Genomic DNA, 21,708 nt, shown 5'->3' on the forward strand with positions numbered 1-21,708 from the left:
AATAAGAATAATACAGAATTATAAATACAAAATTATGTACAAAAGAGAGTGTTCCTTTTAATGAGAAAAAAAATCACAACAAATTACAAATCTTAAAAATTTGCTTAGAATGAGAAAAAATTAAAAACTAGAAAAATAAGATCGTATTTTTATTAAGTAACTGCTTAAGGGGTCTCTCTTACACTTTTTCCCTAGGATTTTTGGCTGCATACTCTTTGTCTCTTCTGTAAGAATGTTCTGCAGAAAAAGTAGAAATACAATTCTGTCTTTCCCCCAGTATGTTAATCAGAATTTACTTTTTTATTAATGACAGTTTATGAAAGTTTTCACTTCTAAGTCATTATCAATGTTTTATATGAATTTTTAGGGTTGCTGTCAATTATGGGAAAATCTCTATCAAGTTGCTTTTATATCACAGCTGTAAGATTTCAGGGCAGTTTAAGGTTCTTTTGTTATGACCAAATAGTTTGTCATCAATGTCCCTGTGTTACAACATTCCAGGAGAATGGCAGGAATTGGCACAGTAGATGGTCCTGTATTACCGCAGGCATTCTGATAATCAAGACACCAAGGAAAACCTTTTTTTGCCTATCTGAATGTCTAGTGGAACATTTCAAATTTATGTAAGATGTAGAAAAAATTTTAAGGACTTGGGACAGCCTGATGTCTGTAAAATGTCCGACCTCCCTACCCTCTACACAGTAAGTGGTACTAGGATCCTTCAATCATTATGACAACCGCAAGCAGTGAGTTAACTCTACATAGACATACCTGTGAGCCACATACATATATTCCACTAGACCCTAACTAAGTGAATCCCAAACTCAACTTCCCCTAGACAGCCCCTAAATATGCCCTAACCAAAAATATATACATATATATATATATCACTCTTGGAAACCCTATGTGTTACAGAGTAGATCCAAGGTCTATAGGGCTTTCTTGGCTGTAATCCTTACAGAAGCAGATGACCAGGGCTTTCTTCTGTGACATTGCTGGGTGAGTTCAAGCCTTTTGGTTAGAAGTCAAGCACAAACCACTTGCACCACCCAGGGACCATAAATACCGTAGGTCACTCTGATGCCACCTAACTTGAGGAGAAGTATGATGGGGGCAAGTAAGTGGAAAGAGACAGCAGTTGTAACCATTGGAGTTAAATGTCTCACTTTTTCAAATTTTATACAACATATGACCATGTAAACAAGTTGCCATGGCCACTCTGGGGCCTTGGAAGGAGCCTACACAGGTGAGAGGCCCTGAAGCTCGTGCCTCACTGGCTTCCCTCTCAACCTACTTCTGGTTCCAGTCTAGTATGGCCAAAGCGAGGCAGGAGGGCTCCTGAGTTTTGACAACGCCATCTCTTCTGTCTTTCCCTTCAGCCCTAGGGCGAGTAGTGGCTTTCTGCCCATGTTAATCTCTATTGCCGCGCCATTTGGTTTTGAACTCTTCCAAAACACATATAACTACTTGACAGGTTAAATTCATCCTATTGGACTACCTAGAATAGGGTTGTTTCCTAACTGGACCCTCTGGCTATACCCATTTTCAGCTTAAAGGAATATATTCAGAAATTTCTGTACATTTCTGAATTGGGACCTAGTAATTCTGTACAGTTAGATGCCTGTTACCTTTAGAAAAAATTTTATGTGCAGCACATAGTTGAACCCACAAGCTAATCTGAGGAGAGATATATGTATATATATGACTATAATGATGGTTTCTCTCCATAATTGACAGACCATACGAGAACTAATATATTAGAAAAAAAAGTTATATATATATTAGAAGAACTCCTTAATTTTGGGTGAGCACAAGCCAGATCCCCTTGAAAGCACGAGATTTCATATATACAATCAGGCCAAATTATATAAAAAACGTGACACCTGTAAATATTTTAAGGCAAGGGATCTATTGAGATTAGAACTAGGCACAGAAAATGAAATCTCTTTCATTGGGAAAACTATGCCTGGTGGAAATAACATATAATTCAGATATATCAGAAGAGAAAAACCAGGATGGCCCTGAGGCTAGAAGAGGATTAGAACAGTGACGAACAGCAAAGTTGTTGTTAGTGCTATAATCAGATGACAACAGTTTTTTGAGAGCATAAGTTAGGCCACAAACCCTTGGGTGGACAGTAAATTTGGTATTGGAAGTGTGAACATATATTAAAAAGAAAAGCCAAAACAGTGTGAATTGGATTGCAAAGGACGAAAAATATGACTCTGATGAGATTTGGTACTTCTGTATTTTTGTCTTTTTTTTTGTATTGGAAATATTTACATAAATGGTACCAGGACAGCAAAAATTATTCAGATGATAGAATTTGAGAAGGGACCCTAGAAACTACCTGGCTAACACCCTCATTTTACAGATGAAGAAATGAGGACCAGAGATAAGAAATAATCACATCAGGTCTCTTAGCCAAACAAGATCTTCTCTTCCTCTTGCTTTCCTTTCCACCACTCTGATTAGAAGACAGAATTTGATTTATGTGTAAATATAAGAGTTCATGAGTATTGACTGAGGCAAAAGTTACTAACTCTAAGTGTTTGATTATCATAAATGTAATGAGAAAAGACCACAACGTGTTTTCACTGATAAAAAGGATAATGTAGTCATTGAAACTATATTGATAAAAGGGTAGCTTTTTTCCCTGCCTTCTTCTTCAATGTATCCTTACTACCTACCTTGGCTTTAGCACAAAGAAGGTATTAAATAGATGTTGGATATTTGTTGGATCAATAGTTGATATAAAAGTAGTTGTTTGCTTAGCTGGTTGGTTGGATAAATGATTGGATGGTTAGGAGGGAGAGAGGGAGGGAGGAAGGAAGGAAAAAAAATAGATGGATAAAAGGATGATTGACTTCCAGGGGAGACATTTAATCTGTCCCTTAATTTCCTAAGAAGTATCTACTACTATGTTAATTCTAGGAAATGCTATCTCAAATTGAACACAGTAATAAACATACCTTTTTAACAATACTGAACAGTTAGGACTTCATACCAGATAACTCAGTAAGGCTAGTCTCGTTTGCATGATCAATAGACTTGAGATGCCAAGAGAGGTAGCCAGGAGTGTCAATTGCATGGATAGTAATTGCTTACCTAAAATTGCAAACAAGATCTCACTGTCCATGACTAAGTAGAGAAAGGTCAAATTGGTGAAGAATCTAAATTATAAAATATAATTGTATTACTTTTAGATACCTACAAGAAATGGAACTTAAAAAAAAAAAAGTTGCTGTCGAGTTGATTCCGACTCATTGATTCTGACTCATAGCAACCCTATAGGATAGAGTAGAACTGCTCCATAGGGTTTCCAAGGAGTAGCTGGTGGATTCGAACTGCTGACCTTTTGCTTATCAGCCAAGCTCTTAACTACTGTACCACCAGGACTCCAGAAATGGGACTAGGCTAATAAAATATTATCTTGATTAAGATCATTGAGGAAAATTATTTTCATTAGTTTTAAGAATGTTAATTGTCTGAATTATAAGTAAAATGTAATTTACTTACTATAAACTCACTTAGTATTGTAAGTAAAATGTAAGGATGCTTTTAAACAGCTCTCTGGTGTAAAAATATCCCCCTAGTAACCTCTTTTACGCTATTGATTTAGACTTGCAAACCTTTTTTTTCACACCACCCAGCCTCTGACTGAATTTTCACAAATTTGGAATTAGTGCAATTAGTCTGAATTGATAGAGTTTTCCAGTACACCACTGTTGTTGAGAACAACAGGCATCCATTGACTAGTTAGCTAGAGATCTTGAACACGAGTTATTGAAAAAGAAAAGTTTCAGTTGTACATGCCTCCTTCTGGCCGGGCTTGTCCATCTCACTGATTAATTGTGTAATTATTAGTCTTGTATATTTTTTAAACAAATGAACATAAAATTGGAGGAATGTTTGCCATTTCTTTTCTTCTTTTCTCCCTCTTTATGTGTAAGTGAGTTCAGTCACCATCAGCGCTAAATTCCATTCGGAGTTCACAGCCATCACAATAGCTAGTGCAGTTTTAGGCTAAGCATATTTTATCCCTAAATTGCTATATTTGGTTCTCGAGTTATTATTGCAATTCCTTGGGGTACATTTAAATCCACCTTATTGTAATAGATTATGGAATATAGTGGCTAATGTGTCTAATGTAAAATAAATGACTATAATGATTTATGATGCGACACTTCAATTTTATTGAACATAAGGATCATTGTACTAAAATGGATGGTGTATTGCTGGTTTAGCATAAAATACTGAAGAACAGATTCAAGAAAATGAATGGCCCGGCCAGTTCATAATATTCTGCCCCTTCAGCTGAGAGGTCTTTAATAAGCAAGAGTGTCATTACACTTGAAAATGTATGGGCAGGCAATCCATTATCTAGAACGATGACAGGGACCTGCTCAAGTCCTTATTAAAGAAGGGACTTTTTAGGAGAAAATGCAGAGCTCTCTCATCTTCCTGAAAGGTGATGTCCACCCAACCACACACAACTCTGATAGTGCTTTACAAGAATCACAAGCCTCCCCCCGCCCGCCGCCATTTAAAAATTATTATCCAAGAGTCTCCGATGACCTGCAAGAAGGAGGGGAATTTCAGGAAGTTTCCTTTTTTTTTCGACATTGTCCTGAGGTGATATCCTTCCTGTCCTTTTCTCTATGTGTCCATTAACCAATCTTTTACTTTAACTCTTGCAATGCCTAGCATAGGCAGCAACGCATGCTACAGCTTTCGCCTGAAATTCTTGTTTGTGTTTAATTACAGAACATAAGGTAGATTCAAAAAGACCTGATTTACCTGTTCATTCTAATTAACTATGATATTAAAGATGGTTTTAAGGTCTATTAAACCAATGTATCTGTGTTCTCACACCTGGGAATTAAAAAAAAAAAAAAAACTTCTATGATAGATGATGGATTTAAATGATTGGTGAAGTCCTGTCTTCCAAACAGCTGGGGAACAGGAAGAATAAGTTAATTGATATGCGGAGTTTTTTCTGACCCTCTCATCCTTACTCAGCATATTACCACAGCCCCATCAACCTCCTAGGATACAATTTGATAGCAGAGGCAATTCCCACCTAATAAATAAATCCTTGTGGGATTATCTTAATAGCATGCGTCTCATTCCCTGGAAGGATAACTTTCTTCCCATGAAGTGGCCGTGCTGAGAAGGAGTGAAAAAGCCTGAATATTTTGAACATATTGGTGCATTATGGGTTGTCGTCGGGTGCTGTTGAGTTGATATTGACTCATGGTGACCCCATGTGACAGAGTAGAATTGTCCCATGGGGTTTTCTTGGCCGTAATTTTTTACAGAAGCAGATCACCAGGCCTTTCTCCTCCAGAACCTCTAGTTGGGTTTGAACTGCCAGCCTTTTAGTTAGCATCCAAGCGTTTAACCATTTGTGCCACGAGGGCTCCTTGCACTATAGGTAGGCCTGTTATAAACTCCATTACCATACTTCTCCTCAGCAAGTTCTGAGTTTACACCATTTTCCATCCTCTTAGCCCAGACAAGCTCATCTGACTAGCCAAAACTGAAGGACTGTCAAGGACCACACAAGCCTGTAGACGGCTCTTTCCTCAGTGGTCTAAGAACTCAGCTCAACACGATGCCATGTGCATTTTGCAATTTTGATTTCCGTCCCCTCAACAGCAGATTTCACCACTACCTGAAAAGATATGGGTCATAATGAGAAAGCATCCTGGTGATGAAGCAAACACTGTGTTCACAGAGTTAAGGAGTCTTAGATTCCAGAACAGAAAAATAATGTTTATAGTGGATTCCGCACTGTGTGGATTTCAGGCGTTTATTTATTCAGGGTATACCCTCAGGCCATTTCTTTCTTTATTATTGTTTTGAGAAGGTGACATAGCCTGGAACTGTTCACTGTAAAAAACAACCAGATATGTCTTGATATCGTAACTTAATTTGGGCAGTCAAAGGCTTGTTGTGCATCTGTTTCTGGAACAGTGTGGACTTTGTCTTTGTAATCAACAACTGAAAATGAAAAGTGGTAAGGACCATCTTTTTTGCTAATGGGTGTGACACCCAGGGAAGTAGCGGTCAAGAAATCGTAAGATGCCTTGCATTGGGTGAATCCGCTGCAAAAGACCTCTTTAAAGTGTAGAAAAGCAAAAACGTCACCTTGAAAACAAAGGTGCGCCTGACCCAAACCATGTCGTTTTCAGTCGCCTAATATGTTCTTTTTTAATATGTATGCAAAAGCTGGACAGTGAATAAGGAAGAGCGAAGAAAAATTGACACCTTTGAATTGTGGTGTTGGCGAAGAATATCAAATATACCATGGACCACTGAAAGAACAAAAAAATCTATCTTGAAAGAAGTACAACCAGAATGCTCCTTAGAAGCAAAGATGGCAAGACTAGTCTCACATACTTTGGACATTTTATCAGGAGGGATCAGACCCTGGAGAAGGACATCAAGCTTGGTAAAGTAGAGCTTCAGGGAAAAAGAGGAAGCCCCTCAATGAGATGGATTAACACAGTGGCTGCAACAATGGGCCCACGCATAGCAACAATTGTGAGGATGGCACAGGACGGGCAGTGTTTCATTCTGTTGTACATGGGGTCAGTATGACTCAGAACCGACTCAGTGACACCTAACAACATGTTACTTTTGGATATCTTGATACATCAATGTAGAAAAGACCACGGCAGGAGCTGCTGAGACACCTTTGACCCCAGAAGTCCATCAACCTTCACAACCCGCACATCTCCACCTCCTAGAATTTAGGTTTCCTTTCCACCGCAAATTCTGTGTAGTCCTCAAACATTGTTAGAATATCTTCGTAAAGAATATTTGTGTGTTTTCTTTTTTCCCCACACCTTTGCTATTTTCCCTCAAAATATTCTAGTAGACTAGCATGGCTTGTGAGGTCTTACTGCCACCACCTTGTAAGATCCTGTTTTCTCTATTCTAGTTCTCTCACACCAGCTTCAGCTTTGGATCCCCATTTCATCAGGATAATACTACAGAAAAAAGCTTGCCACAACCAAAACACACAATCTAAAGTTTGGCCAGTGACTGTCCCTTTGCTCCATTCTCAATTCACCACCACCACCTCCCCCACCACCCAATATTTCAAACATCTTGTCCCCTCTGCCACTGCCTCACACTGTCTTCCCCTTTGTCTTTGTGTTTTAAGTTGTCCATAATGTCAACTATCTGCTTCATTACTTCTAAGTACTCATGTGTTACTTCCAGCACCAAAGTAATACTTAGAATCCAGGCTTCCATGTATGTGAGTCCATGGGTGGAATTATTGATGTTAACATGTCTCTCAAAAAAGTGCTAAAGGGACTTTTCTGAAATATAGGATTTACATACACTTTTTACCAGAGATATTATTTGGCTTTTTTCCCAGTGAATCCATCCAACTATTTCTTTCTTTGTATAGAAGAATACAGTAAGTATATCATAAGCCTCAATGTTTATTGCTTAATCCTTCAAAATACTTCGATTTACGGGACAAAGAGTTGTACCTGGGAAGTTTTGATGCATCCACCCAACAGTGATATTTGAAAGTGGTTTTTTTTCTCTAGATCTTCCTTCAAACAATAAGCTGCAGAACCCATCAAAGGAGCTTTAGGTTTTTCTTTGGGAGCACTTTTTTTTTTTTTTTTTGGTAGCATAATACATGAGTGGAAATCTGTCTGGGTTTAACAGACAGACCCTTCAGTACTAGGTATGATTGAAAAAAAAAAAATGCCGTTGTGTAAATTCTGACTCATAGGAGCCCCACAGGACAGAGTAGAACTACCCCATAGGGTTTCCACATAGTGACTGGTGGATTCAAACTGCCAACCTTTTTGGTTAGCAGCAGAACTTTTAACCACTGTGCCACCAGGGCTCCACTGGGTATGATAAGCCCAGAAAAACTTTGGAAACCATTGGGGCTATCCAAGTGCAATGGTCCCTAAGCTTAACAGAACAAATAACCCACCAGAAGTTATGTGTGACACATTTAGACTTTGGGGAATTGACTAAAATGACCTTGAAATGTATGGGGGAAAGCCACGTCATTTACTTGGATAGGGTTGTATCCAAGTAAAGTATGTATCTGCTTCCTCCAAGCCAGAGGTAACTGAAAATATACGTAAACTGGGTTGTTGTTGTCGTTGTCGAACAAAAAAGAAAATATCTTGAAATAAATTCAACAGAGGCCAAAAGAAGAAAAATTTAAAATTCTATCATCAACTATTGTAGTTCTTGAATAAAGGTGTTTTATTCTTTGAGGGGAGGCTCAGTATTATAAAGTTACAACTTCTCCCTGGAATGAGGTATGAATTCAGTGTGACCCAAAATAAAAAGATAAGTTTGGGGGAATTTGTGGAGAATGTGTACTAACTTAATGTAGTAACTATTAAGTTCATTGAAAAAATAAAAAGATGATACTAGTTAAAGGGAAAATGTTTGTAAAAGGAGGCAAATAAAAGAGAACGGGCTTTTCCATATAATAAAATGCACTATGAGCAATAGCAATCAAAACACCAAGTTACTGATAGAGAGCAGTAATGTCAGCGGGGCAGCAATGGACCTAGGTAGTCCCAAATATATACAGAAACTTCATGTAACCAGTTGCCTCGAATCAGTTCCGACTTACAGCAACCCTACAGGAAAGAATAGAGCTGCCCCATCGAGTTTTCAAGGAACGGCTGGTGGATCCAAACTGCCTGCATTTTGGTTAGCAGCTGAAGGCTTAACCACTGGGACACCAGGGCTCCAAAATTTAGTATGTGAGGTGGCAATTCAAATAAGTGATAGAAAGTTGTACTATTTAATAAATGTTGTTAGAACAACTAGCTAGAAAAAATAAATCCAGCTACCTAGCTCATTCCTTCCACCAAACTAAACTTCAGATAAACTGTAGAGGGATAAATAGATTGTAATAATAATAAAAAAATTTTTTTAAAGATTTCATGCTGCTAAATTCTAAAATAAATCATGGGTATATTTTACGGTAAAGAAGGGAAGACTTTTTTAAGAGTGCCATGAAACACAGGAGCTATAAATACTTGACCACTAAACAAATTTAATTTCTCATCCAAAGCCAAAAGACAAACAATAAACTAGTACAAAATATTTGCAGCACGCATTTCAAAGCTGTTATTGCCTTGCAAAACAAAGCCCACTCATATATAAATACACACAGACACACAAATGCATGCATGCGCACACACCAATACCTTTTTGGTCTCCCCAAATGGATTCTTAGTTTAGATACACTGTACATGTATTGAAGGTATCTGAGAGAATATGCACCAAACATTCTACCATGGTTTGGGGGCTTTTATTTACGTAATTCTGTGATCTTATTTTTATAATAGTACCAGCATACACTAGCATATTTTTACATAAATAATGCATGCCCTGGACATTTGTTTCCCAGCTGTGCCTTCCCCCCTCAAGACACCCTCACAAACATCTCCATGCCAATCCTCTTCCACATGTTACTATAAAAAAATGAGCCTAGTGTGGTTACGAAAATACCTCGAAGCAGCCAGCAAACGCAGAAGGCACATGTTATTTACGTAAAAATATGGTATTTTTATGAACAAAAACTAAAACCTGTGTTGACACTGTGTTCGTTGTTAAATGGCACCTAAATCTGTGGTTCTTATTCTTTTTGGTTACAAAGCATCCTTTAAGAATCAGATGGACAGACACTTAAAATCCACATGAGTTATGAACCACTGCTCTGAATAGTTCTCCTAAAGTATGTTAGTCATAGTTATCTATGGTTGCACAACCATACAAAAAAAAAGTTGCTGTCAAGTCGATTTCAGCTCATGGTGACCTCATGTGTGTCAGAGTAGAACTGTGCTCTGTAGGGTTTTTAATGGCTGATTTTTGGAAGTAGATCACCAGGCCTTTCTTCCAAGGTGCCTCTGGGTAGATTTGAACTAACAACCTTTTGGTTAATGGCCAAGCACTTAACCATTTATGCCACCCAGGGACTCTTGCTGTATAACAAAACCAAAACCAAAGCCGTTGCCATCAAGTCGATTCTGACTTACATCAACCCTATAGAACAGAGTAGAACTGTTCCATAGGATTTCCAAGGAACAGCTGGTAGATATTTGAACTGCTGACCTTTTGGTTAATAGCTGAGCTCTTAACCAGTGCACCACTAAGTCTCCATATAACAAAACACCCCCTAATTCAGTGGCTTCAAACAAGAACCATTTCATTTCTCATAATTCCATGGGTAAGAAACTCAGGCAAGACTCAGCAGGCCCAGCTCCCTCTGCTTCGTATGGGGTTGGCTGTTTTCTCCTGGGGCTGGATGATCCAACATGGTCTCACTTGCGTTCCTGGAGCCTTGGTCCCATCTGTCAGTTGAGGTGTCTCAGTGCTCCTCCATGTAGCCGCTGTAGCAGGGCACTCTGGATTTACTTTAAGTGAGGCTTAGGGAAAAAACGAAAGCCTCATGGTCTCCTAAGACCTAGCCCCTGCAGTCACGCTGTGTCTTTAACCACATTCTGTTGGTCAAGGAAAGTCACAGAGCCAGCCCAGATCCAAGGTGAGAGGAAATACCATTTGTAGTGGGGGGAATGGCAAAGTCACATTACAGAAGGGTTTATGGGATGGGAGGGATTACTGTGGCTGTGTCTGGAAACAATCTACTACGTGCATCTCTGAAAACATGCCACTTTAGCCATTAGGGAGATTTGTCCATTTGTGCCCCAACATTCACACTAAGCAAAACATTTTAATCTAAGAGTCACCATAAACTGTAATAGTAATCTAAATTACTATTTAAATTACCCAAGTATTTATATTACCCAAGGATTTCTTTTTCAACCTATTCAAAACTCCCCAAAATAAGAACTATGACCATATGCATGAAATGAGAAAGTAGGTGCCAAATTATGGCTTATATATTATATTTTGGAAGCCCTGGTGGTGTCAATGGCACCGGGTTGGGTTTGGTTTTGGTTTATATTATATTTTACCCATTTTGAGATAAAAATATTTTGCCTATAATTTAGAAAGCTGTAGTTTGGAAACTTTTTGGAAAATCTGAACTTTCCTAGATAATGAAGGGTCCCACAGGTTTTAGCTGGACTTGTATGCCCACACCAGATGGCAGAACTGGGAGTGCAACATAGACCATGATCCTAAAGTGGATTAAATTCGATTAGAGAGTAAATCGAATTTATGATTCTAAAGCACAAGAGAACTTCTAGTTAAATGTAGCAAATCAAACCATGAATTTATCTCCCTTCTGAGACACCACTCAAATACTAGTCCCCTCCCCCCAACCCTCCACCAAAAAAACACCCATTGCCATTGAGTGGATTCCAACTCATAGCAACCGCATAGGACAGAGTAGAACTGCCCCATAGGGTTTCCATGGGGTAGCTAGTGGATTCGAACTGCTGACCTTTTGGTTAACAGCCAAACTCTTAACCACTTGGCCACCAACAATCAAATATCACTAAACATATGAGAAAAGCCTCTGATATAAAAGAGGGAGCAAAAGTCAGCAGCAAAAGGAACTCAAAGGAAACAAAGGAAACACAGGAAAATAATGAAAATTACTAATTTGTACTCTGATAGATTAGAAGATGTTGTATATTAATAAGAGGCACCTGGAGAGAAGAAATAAGGAAAAAAGCTCTTGGAAACAAAACTAAAATTGCCAAAGTGAAACAAAATGTTATAAGTCTGAGATCAACAGATTCCAGATCACCTGTTTAGTTCATGCACAATAATGTGAAACTGGGTTAGCAGCCTTTCTCATCACCCGCCTGACGGATAGGTGAGAGAAGGTGAGGTGGTTTATGGAAGGAGACCAGTAGTGTAAGAATGTCTTTGGAGAGTGTTATCAGTGAGTTCTTCCCTGCTCATCTCCTCCTGGGGAAAGGAAAAGTTGAAATTTAGTGAGATATTCAAAGATGTTGTCATCTATCCCCCTCTATTTTGGATGGATAAAGTGATCAATCGTTACCCCACTCAGTTCAAAAAAAGTCAAAGGTGAAAGACTGTCTGATGCTGCCCCTCCCAGTAGAAGAAGAAGAGGGGCTGCAGTGGGTGCATACTCCGTCCCACTGATAATGGAACAAAGATTTACAAACCTTCCAGTGGGTCATGTGTGGAAACTATGGAAAGGGGCCAAACTTGAGTCATCCTGAAGCAACTCTGGAAAAGGAAGATGTCCCAAGTAGTCTATTGAGACAATATCTTATTGAGGCTATTTTTAATACCTGGGTACAGCTGAGTTTCATCCAAGGGTTGGGGAAAAAATATTCAAAATAGTATGGCTGCTAGAATATGGTATTAAGAAATAAATAAAATCATTTCCTGATTTCATGATTTGAACCTCACAGCTGTGTTTTCAACAAACTGGATAATGTGTGATTTCGTTGACTTTTAGCATCTCCTCAGTGGATCTTCTGGACTTCCTGTTCTCAGCCCCTGGGGTCCTCTCCTAAAACTCTGAGACAATCTGGAAAGTTACAACTAACATCCTTTTACAGAAATGAAAGTATTCGATAGTCTGGATGGCAATATCAGGAAACTTTCACACAATGTAGAATAAAAAGACAAAGGAACTATAAAACAAGGGGAGGAAAAAAAAAAAAGAGAGATTTGTATCAATCTGGAAGGTTTAACATTTGACTATTAGGAATTCCAGAAAGAGAGGAGAGAGAAAACAGATGAAAGGAAATTATTTAAAAAAAAAAAGGAAAGTTTCTAAGAACAGACGATATGAAGTTCCACACTGAAGGGCACTACAAATGCTAAGGCACAGTGATTGAAAAATTGGCCTACAAAAAGATCCACGTCAAGGAACATTATCAGGATATTTCAAAATAAGAAATACAAGAAGAGTCAGGAAGCATCTAAAGGGAGAGATGGAGTCAGACTCAAAGTAATTAGAACCAGAAAGACATCAGACCGTTTCAGCAATATTTATATAATTTTGAGAGAAAATGATTTTCAAAACTAGAAGTCTACGCCTGCCTAAGCTTATAATCAGTTGTAAGCATAGATTAAATACATCTTCAGATGTGCAAATACATCTCAGAACATTTATCTCCCATGCACTCTTTGCTTGTATAATCCTGAGCTTTGGCTTCAGCCAAATAGATGGTTACCTATAAAATAGAGAAGACACAAGATCCATGAAATAGAGTATCCAATACAGGAAATCAGAAATATAAATCATCCGGGGGAATGGAAAGGAGAGGTCTCTTAGGTCCAGAGAGAAACTAGTTTAGATGAGATCAAGAGAATGACTATGGGAGGGAGGCAAGAAAAAGAAAAAAAAAACTGGAATTGATATATGATGTCTTAGTCATCTAGTGCTGCTATAACAGAAAATCCATGAGTGGATGGCTTTAACAAACAGAAGTTTATTTCCTCACAGTAAGGTAGGCTAACAGTCCAAATTCAGGGCGTCTGCTCCAGGGGAAGGCTTTCTTTCTCTCTCAGCCCTGGAGGAAGGTCCTTGTCCTCAGTCTTCTCCTGGTCAAACAGCTTCTCAGGCTCAGGGACCCTGTTGTACACAGGGTCGCCATGAGTCGGACTGAACTCGAGGGCACCTAACAAAACAAAACAAAACAAAAAATTTGTCGTTTGTCACTTTTATTTTTTGAACTATGACATATATATATTACCCTGACCAAAAAAAAAGAAAAAGGAAGCAAAAAAGGGTATCTGTAAAACAATACTCCAACATGGCTTAGTTCTAACATTTAAATCAATTCAAGCTAACATTATTTACTGACCACTTTCTAGTCTCAAATCAATTCTATTTTCAAATTGAAGATATAGCCTTGTCCTTTTTGGGGATTACTGAGGCAGAGAGAGGAAGGGGAGTGGAATGATGAAGCCTCCATTCAAGCTGGCTGACTGACTTTGGGCAAATTACACAACCTCTCTGTGTCTGTCTCTTCATGTGTAACATGGGAATGGTAACAGAGCAAACGTACCTTGTGTATTCGTTGGGAGGATGAAATAAGTGACTGCATGGCAAAAAAAAAAAAAAAATTTTTTTTTTTTTATGGCCAGTGCTTCAGTGCCTAGCACACACTAAATGCTCAATAAGTAGCAGGTATCACTCTATTTGGGGGCAGTGATGGTTCAGGGGTAGAATTCTTGCTTTCTATGCAAGAGACTCGAGTTCAATTTCTGACCAATGCATCTCCCGCAGAGCCACCACCCGCCTGTCCGTGGAGGCTCGCATGTTGCTATGATGTTGAACAGATTTCAGCAGAGCTTCTAGACTAAGACAGACTAGAAAGAAAGGCCTGGCAATCTACTTTCGAAAATCAGCCAATGAAAACCTATGGATCACAACAGTCTGATCCACAACCAACCGTGGAGATGATGCAAGACCTGCAGGGTTTTGTTCTGTTGTACTTGGGGTCACCGTGAGTCAGGGACTGACTCAAAGATAGCCAACAATGACAACATCACTATATTTAAGTCAACAACACTTCACATTATGGAATGGTAAGTGCAGGGCCAGAAGTTTCATCTGAAATGCTTAGGAAGCAGAGTCCATGGATCAAAAAAAAAAAAAAAAAAAAACAAAGTCCCTGACTCCCTGATAAAAACATTTGCTAGTTACAGGGCCCTGATTAGGAACTGAAGAGCTTTGCAGAAGCAATCCACCATTTGACAGACTTTGGAAGCACAGCGTGTCGGCGGGTGTTTTGTTTCTGTCTCCTACATTGTGATGTCAGGCCAGTTTGGGCACTCAATTACCTTCTCTAGGCTCTACCAGTTCCATGAGTGCTGCCACCTCTTCTGGTTACCACCCTAGCGTAACTGCTAACAGCTTTTACCCCAGCTTCTGGCTGTCAGCTGGAAGGCCACTGTGAGTTCACTTCCTGAGAGGAGCCCTGTTGGAGACCAGATAACCCAGCTGAATGCCGGAATCCCACATGTTTACTTTTTGCAAGGGCAGACAAGCAAACACAGAGCTTCTGCCTCCGGCCACCTCATCTTTTCTGTTCTTTGCTATATTCCTTTCTTCAGCCGATATTTTGTCACCTGTGGACCAGGGACCAGACCACAAGAAAGCACGGTAGAAAGTATGAAGCATCCAAATGTAGAAATTTTGTTGCAACACTTGGGTAATAGAACCATACATAAACTTTAAAAATTTAATTAGTTTACGTGGATATTACTTAGACAATAAGACAGAGTTTTTAAAACATGCTATGATCTTAAGAGGAAATAAAATTATGCATTCCATATGACCTTATCTATGTAAGAAAAAAAAAAAAAAAGACAATTGAAAGGAAATAAACCAAAATGTTAAGAAAGGTCATTCTGGGTTCAGAGATTAGGAATCATTTTTATTTTCTTCTGTATTTTTTTAAATTTTTTTGTTTGTTTTAATACAGCAAGTCTATTATCATAAGGAAAAAATAATTAAAAAGTAAGCAGTTAGTAATAACCTAAATACAGAGAACACAATTGAATTTCGTTCCACAAATACTTTAGTATCTAATATCATGACTTTATAATATCATGTTTATTTTTGCTCACTCGATTTTAAACATCTTGTGGTCAAGAACCAAGTGTTAGTCTTCTCTATAACATAAGTCTTTGGCCCAGTTCTTTTTGGACATCAAGTGCGTATAAATACCCCAGCTTTGGAGGACAGGGTTTGACGTTCCTTTCCTCCCACCAACTTAAGATACTTGGAATAAAATCTAAACAATGACTCACCCCCAACAGAAACCATCTGGGCAATTATGGCCACCCTTCACATACTGGGAACCCCGTTGAGCTGCTGCTAAGTTTAGTGCCAATTATCCAAAGGTTAATGTGGCCAGGCAAGGCTGGAAGGATTGAGGTTTTTCCAAGAAATGGTCTGTAACACATTATGTTCAGGATAAGAGGGTGTGATGATACTGTAGAACTGCTAGCTAGGGAGACCCAGGGTGTCCTGGGCACTCCTCTCAGAGCAGGGTCCCACCCTGTAAGGCTTAAGGGAGGAAATACCAATGACAAAGTAGTAAATGAAGTTGGGCAGAGTACATGCATGCACTCAGTAACTATTGGCAAATCATCATGGATGCAGTGATGAACAAACCCCTGCCCTCAGGGAAATTATATTCTAATTAAGCTCCATTAGATCCCAGGGGAATGGAACGGGATGTCACTGAGAAGAGAGACTGAATGAAGAGAGAGAGCTTTGGGGCTGGGTGCTAAATCAAAAGAAGCAGGAATTAGAACAATTAGGGACTTTTGCCCTATTTCTAGAAAATATACATCCACTACTAATAACACCATCTTGCTCTGTGTTCCAGTTCCCAAATAATTAGAATATGTTCAATGTTGAACAGCATGTGAAATCGTTGCATCCGTCAACAAAAATCAAGAATTTTGTTTTTTGAGAAAAACGATTCTCCAATTCAGAAACCAATCACCACCATTGCAGCTAATTTAGGAAGCACTTAGGTCTTGGAAACCCTGGTGGTATAGTGGTTAAGTGCTACGGCTGCTAACCAAAGGGTTGGCAGTTCAAAGGGTTGGCAGTTCGAATCCGCCAGGCGCTCCTTGGAAAACCCTACGGGGCAGTTCTACTCTGTCCTATAAGGTCACTTTCAGTTGGAATCGACTTCACGGCACTGGGTTTTTTTTTTTTTTTGGTAGGTCTTCAGAGGTGTCTCATGGTACAGTGGTTAAGCACGCGGCTGCCACCTGAAAGGTTGGTGGTTCGAACCCACCAGCCGCTCCAAGGGAGAAAGTGTGGCAGCCTGCTTCCTTAAGACTACAGCCTTGGAAACCCTATGGGGCAGTTCTACTCGGTTCTATAGGGTCACTATGAGTTGGAATCAACTCAACGGCAATGGGTTTTTTGGTAGTTCTTCAGATAGAATTTACAGCATCTATTTGAAAAATGCCCTCAATCTGACTACAGATTGAGTCTTGAGGAGCTTTAACAAATATTACATTTAGCCTCATCTGCTACGCTCACACCCTTCTTCAGTGTATTCTAGACACGCTGAATTTCTTGAAATGACTTGAATACACTGAGATCATTCCCATCTCAAGACTTTCACCCTTATTTCTGCCTGAAATGTTCTTTTGGCAAATCTTTGCAGGTCTCTCTCTCTCTCTCTCCCTCACATGGTTCAGTTCTTTGTTCAGACATCTCCTAACTGCTCGAGCTATTTCTCACCTGTTTTATTTTTCTTTAGAGTACTTACCATTACCTGAAATTACAGATTTTATTTGTCTGTTATTCCCTTAGAATGTGAGTTCCATGAATGTACTTCCTTGTCTGTCCTGTTTCTTTTCTACATCACCAGAGCCTCAAAGAGTAAATAACTTTTCAGTGGACACAAGATATTTGTTGATGGATCTAACTGAATGGATTGAATTGAATTGACCTGGAAAGAATCATTGAAAGCTCAAGAAAGTTAGATATAAAATTTGTAAGCTACGTCTACACATCTTTAAAACTACATCTTTCATGGAACCATACCCTATGGAATGAAATCGCCATCGTTGAGCACCTCAGTACATATACACAGAACTAAGCAAAGCATCCAAACATAAGAGTTCCCTTGGGCCCTTGAGCTACATTTTAGTCACATAGAAGATCTAGCCCATAACTTCCACTCCCAATGAACTTTGAGTTTCAGCCTCTTTTGCAGTTAGACTGCCGTGAGAGAGCTAGAGATAACATCTCGAGGCTGTGTTTACCAAGGGGATGCTCCGGGCTGAAGGTCCCCTGGCTATTGTTACATGGTTTGTTTTTCATGATTGGAATGTGTGACACTATTTGAGGGTGGGCTGGTGTCTAGATTGAATGGGTGAAGAGAAGCAGAGAGACATTTTCTTTGCCACCTTTGTAGAAAGGCGACTGGGGAGTATATGTACTGAATTACCCACTGTCAATTATTTATGGCTTTGGCTGGGATCATTTACACTCTCCAGTTACTTTGACGTGTGGCCAAAATGCAGCTGCCAGCCTGCTTGGTTCTTCAAATCTTCTCATTGCTGGGAAAGTTCAAAGAAAAAGACGTAACTGACTGAACCCACCGATAGAGGTTTCTATGGATTTCTAGAAGACTCAGAACAACCTGGTTATTCATAAGAGGACAAATAATTTATCTATATGTTCATTCATTCATTTACTTTTATCCAGGAAAAACCCATTGCCATCAAGTCGATTCCAACTTATAGCGACCCTATAAGGCAGAGTAGAGCTGCCCCATAGAGTTTCCAAGCAGCTCCTGGTAGATTCGAACTGCCGACCTTTTGGTTAGCAGCTGTAGCACTTAACCATTACACCACTAGGGTTTCCTTATCTAGGAAAGCAAGGCTGATATTCATCAGTTTGCACCAATACAACTCTAAACCAGTTGCCACTGAGTAGATTCTGACTCATAGTGACCCAGTGTGTGTCAAAGCAGAGCTACACTCCCTGGAATTTTTGTGGCTGTGAGCTTTTGAAAGGAGATTGCCAGGCATTTCTTCCGAGGAAACTCTGGGTGGGTTCAAGCTGTCAACCTTTCGATTAGTAGCCTAATGCTTAACTGTTAATGCCATCCAGGACTCCAGTACAACTTCAACGATTATTAAAATACTGAAATACTTGTATGCCAGGTGGTAAATAGCTGCTACCTTGAGCTCACCTCCACAAGGATCACTGGGTTTTTCCACAAGACTTTCTCATCATACCTTCCCAAAATTAACGAGCTCAACAAAAATTAGCCCAAAGCTTAATGCCTGGCACAACAAGTTTCGGGAAGAATGCCTGAGATCCATTCTGAGTGCCTGTTACAGTCCATGTGATGAATATTTTGAATACCACCCTATTTGAGCCTGTAGTAGCAATGAAGCTTTCATTTGAGGGTTCAATATCCTTCACTTGATAACAAATTCAAGGGAAGTTTGACAAAGATTGAATTCACTTAATCTCAAAGTATGAAACTGTTTTGAAACGCCCTAAAAGAAAAGGATCTCGGGATCTAATTCTGTTGCCTTGCCCTTCCAAGACAAACCTCACACCCTCTGCCTAATCTGAGAGAATTTCCAAAGAAAGGACTGCCTGGTTTTAACACATACACCCCGACAAATGCACAGAGATCCCTTTTCTCTGGTTCTGCATTGCAGCCATGGCTAGGATATAGGAGTCAATGGTATTACATTCCAGGGCTTGGAGCCAGTTCATTTTCCTTTGAACTCCTGCTGATAATTTACATTTCCACCCCAGATATACTGATTCAGAATCTACATTTTAACATGACCCCCAGGTGATTCATACGTGTAATACATTTTGAGAACCACTGCTCTACTAGTAAGGAGCCCTACTAGCACTCTGCTGTTAACAAAAGGTGAGGATTCGAACTCACCAGTTGCTCCACGGGAGGAAGATGTGGCAGTCTGCTTCCATAAAGATTACAGCTTTGGAAGCTTGCCCCATAGTTCTCCTCTGTCCTGTAGGGTCGCTATGAGTCAGAATTGATGGGATGGCAGTGGGTTTGGTTTCTTTTGGGCTCTATGAGTGGTTCTCAGAATTATTCCCGAACTAGCAGCGTTAGCATCTCCTGGGAACTTGTTAGAAATGCAAATTCTCAGCAGGGGTTCGAACCAGAACAAACTGGGTTCAAAGCCCTGTTACATTCCCAGGCTCCATAGCATTGCACTTCCAAGGACGGTTTGAGGACTGGGCCTAAATAATGATATATATTGCAATGTTTGGCAACCTGTTCATTTTCTGGGAAAGAAGTTTGTCTTTGGCAGTTTCCACGTAACACTACTCAAATCTTGCACAACTCTGGCCACAGTTTCTGTACTGTGATTTATACAATTTCTTAGAAATAAATTAATAAGACCCTCACGGTGGAGTGACCACAAGCTTGAGGCATACGAGAGGTCCTAAAAAGATTTAAAGGCTCCTGCATGGGTTTATGAAAAAGATGGACTTTAGCCTACTAGCTAGCAGCAAAAAGTTTGTAAAGCAAGAGGGAGCACTAGGGGCAAATGTGATTGACACTGAAGTACAGAGGCCCGTTGATGTTTTTCTTCCTCTGAAAAAGAGTGAGAAGTATTGGTTCTGATCTGTTCAGTCATTAGGCTGGGCTGATTCCAATGGATTCTGAAGGGCCAATGTAAAGAAATGGGATGACTTTTACTACAGTGTTACCTCATCTCACTGTTTTAGTGATTTTCATCCCTTTAGGGCATTCCTTTGGTGAGTGGCTTTCACCTCAAGGTAAAAGTTCAATCCCCCAATTGCTTTGAGTACCATGGCCTGTTTTCTTTAAAATTTCAAGGCCGTTCTTTAGTTCATAGGTGATAAGCCACCACCATCAGACTCCTTTGTGTAGGAAAAGGAAATAGAAATGCGTAATCTCATCAGACCACATGCCTCTGGTTTTATTTTACGAGCAGCCTGGCCATGTGAACCAGAGCGTGGTTCTGTCCAAGGCAAAATGTCCCTTAGAAAGCAAGAGAAGACATTTTTCTTCCCCCACTTACAAGTGCCTGGCTCTACAAAGCAAGGAAGAAAGAAACTTAGCCTCCCTTTAGTTTCCCTGGTACTGAGCAGCTGACTTTGTTGACTTGCCTAGACAGACTACAAACAGGAGACATGATTTCAGGGGGAAGCTCTATCTGGGGGAGAAGGAACAAGAAGGAAGTAGGTCAAAAGCCTATCAAGGAATTTTAGGGGGAATTTCACTTTGGAATAGCTATCGTTAGAGCCTGAAGCCCATGGAAACCAAATCTGAATTTATTCAGCAAACAATTATCAAGAAAGAAGCCTAGTGGAATTGCCGCTTGAGTTACAGGTTGTCTGAATTGAATGCAGAATTGTTGTCATTAATCATTTACTATCAGAGTTATCATCAATCAAAATCAGCTGCTGAGATTCTTCCACCATTGTAGGTGCTGAGTCGTGAGTTAGATAGGCATGGCCCTTGCCTCTCAAGGATCTGCAATCTGTTTTCCTTGCAAAGGACATTCAGAAACTAACTGATTGAACAGCAAAGGTCTGCCTAGACAATTCATTATTGTACGTAAGCAGAGCAAAACAGTGAACTCTTGGAGGTCAGGTCTTCGTTTACTCATCTTCGTTCTGTGGCATCTAGGACAGTGCCTGGCACAAAGCAGACCCTTGGTACCTGTTCCTAGAGTAGGCAAAAGAAATCAATCAGTACGCAGGGTGTCCACAAAGCCTGGGAACATAATGTCGTTACAGACATCTTCAATCTCTGAAAAAGTGGAGTAGCATTATCTGTTTGCAGATTCCGTGGACACCCTGTAGCTTGTGAAACAGTGAGTAGAAGAAGGTCCTGGGACTTCTTACACATTTATTCTGGGTGGGAACCAGAAGGAATTTGCCACCTGTTCTTCAGCTATTCAACAAAGACTTTCCAGAATAAGTGATTTTTAAAGCTCTTTGAGTAAAGTGAGAGAGCTTAAAAATTTACTAAGGAAAGAGGTTAGGATGAAAGATGGACCCAAAATTGATGACCTCTCTATTCGTGTGACTGAGTCTCCTATTCATCTTTCAAGTCTTTGTTTAAGTCAGGCGTTCTCAACTGGGGATAATTTTGCCCCCCAGGGGATATTTGTCAATGTCGAGAGCCATTCTGGTTTGTCACAACTGAGGGGGGTTGCTACTGGCATTTAGTGGGTTGGGGTCAGGGATGCTGCTAAATATCCTACAGTGCACAGGACTGGATCTTCACAACA

Source organism: Loxodonta africana, chromosome 27, assembly GCF_030014295.1.
Source record: "Loxodonta africana isolate mLoxAfr1 chromosome 27, mLoxAfr1.hap2, whole genome shotgun sequence".
NCBI classification, from domain to species: Eukaryota; Metazoa; Chordata; class Mammalia; order Proboscidea; family Elephantidae; genus Loxodonta; species Loxodonta africana.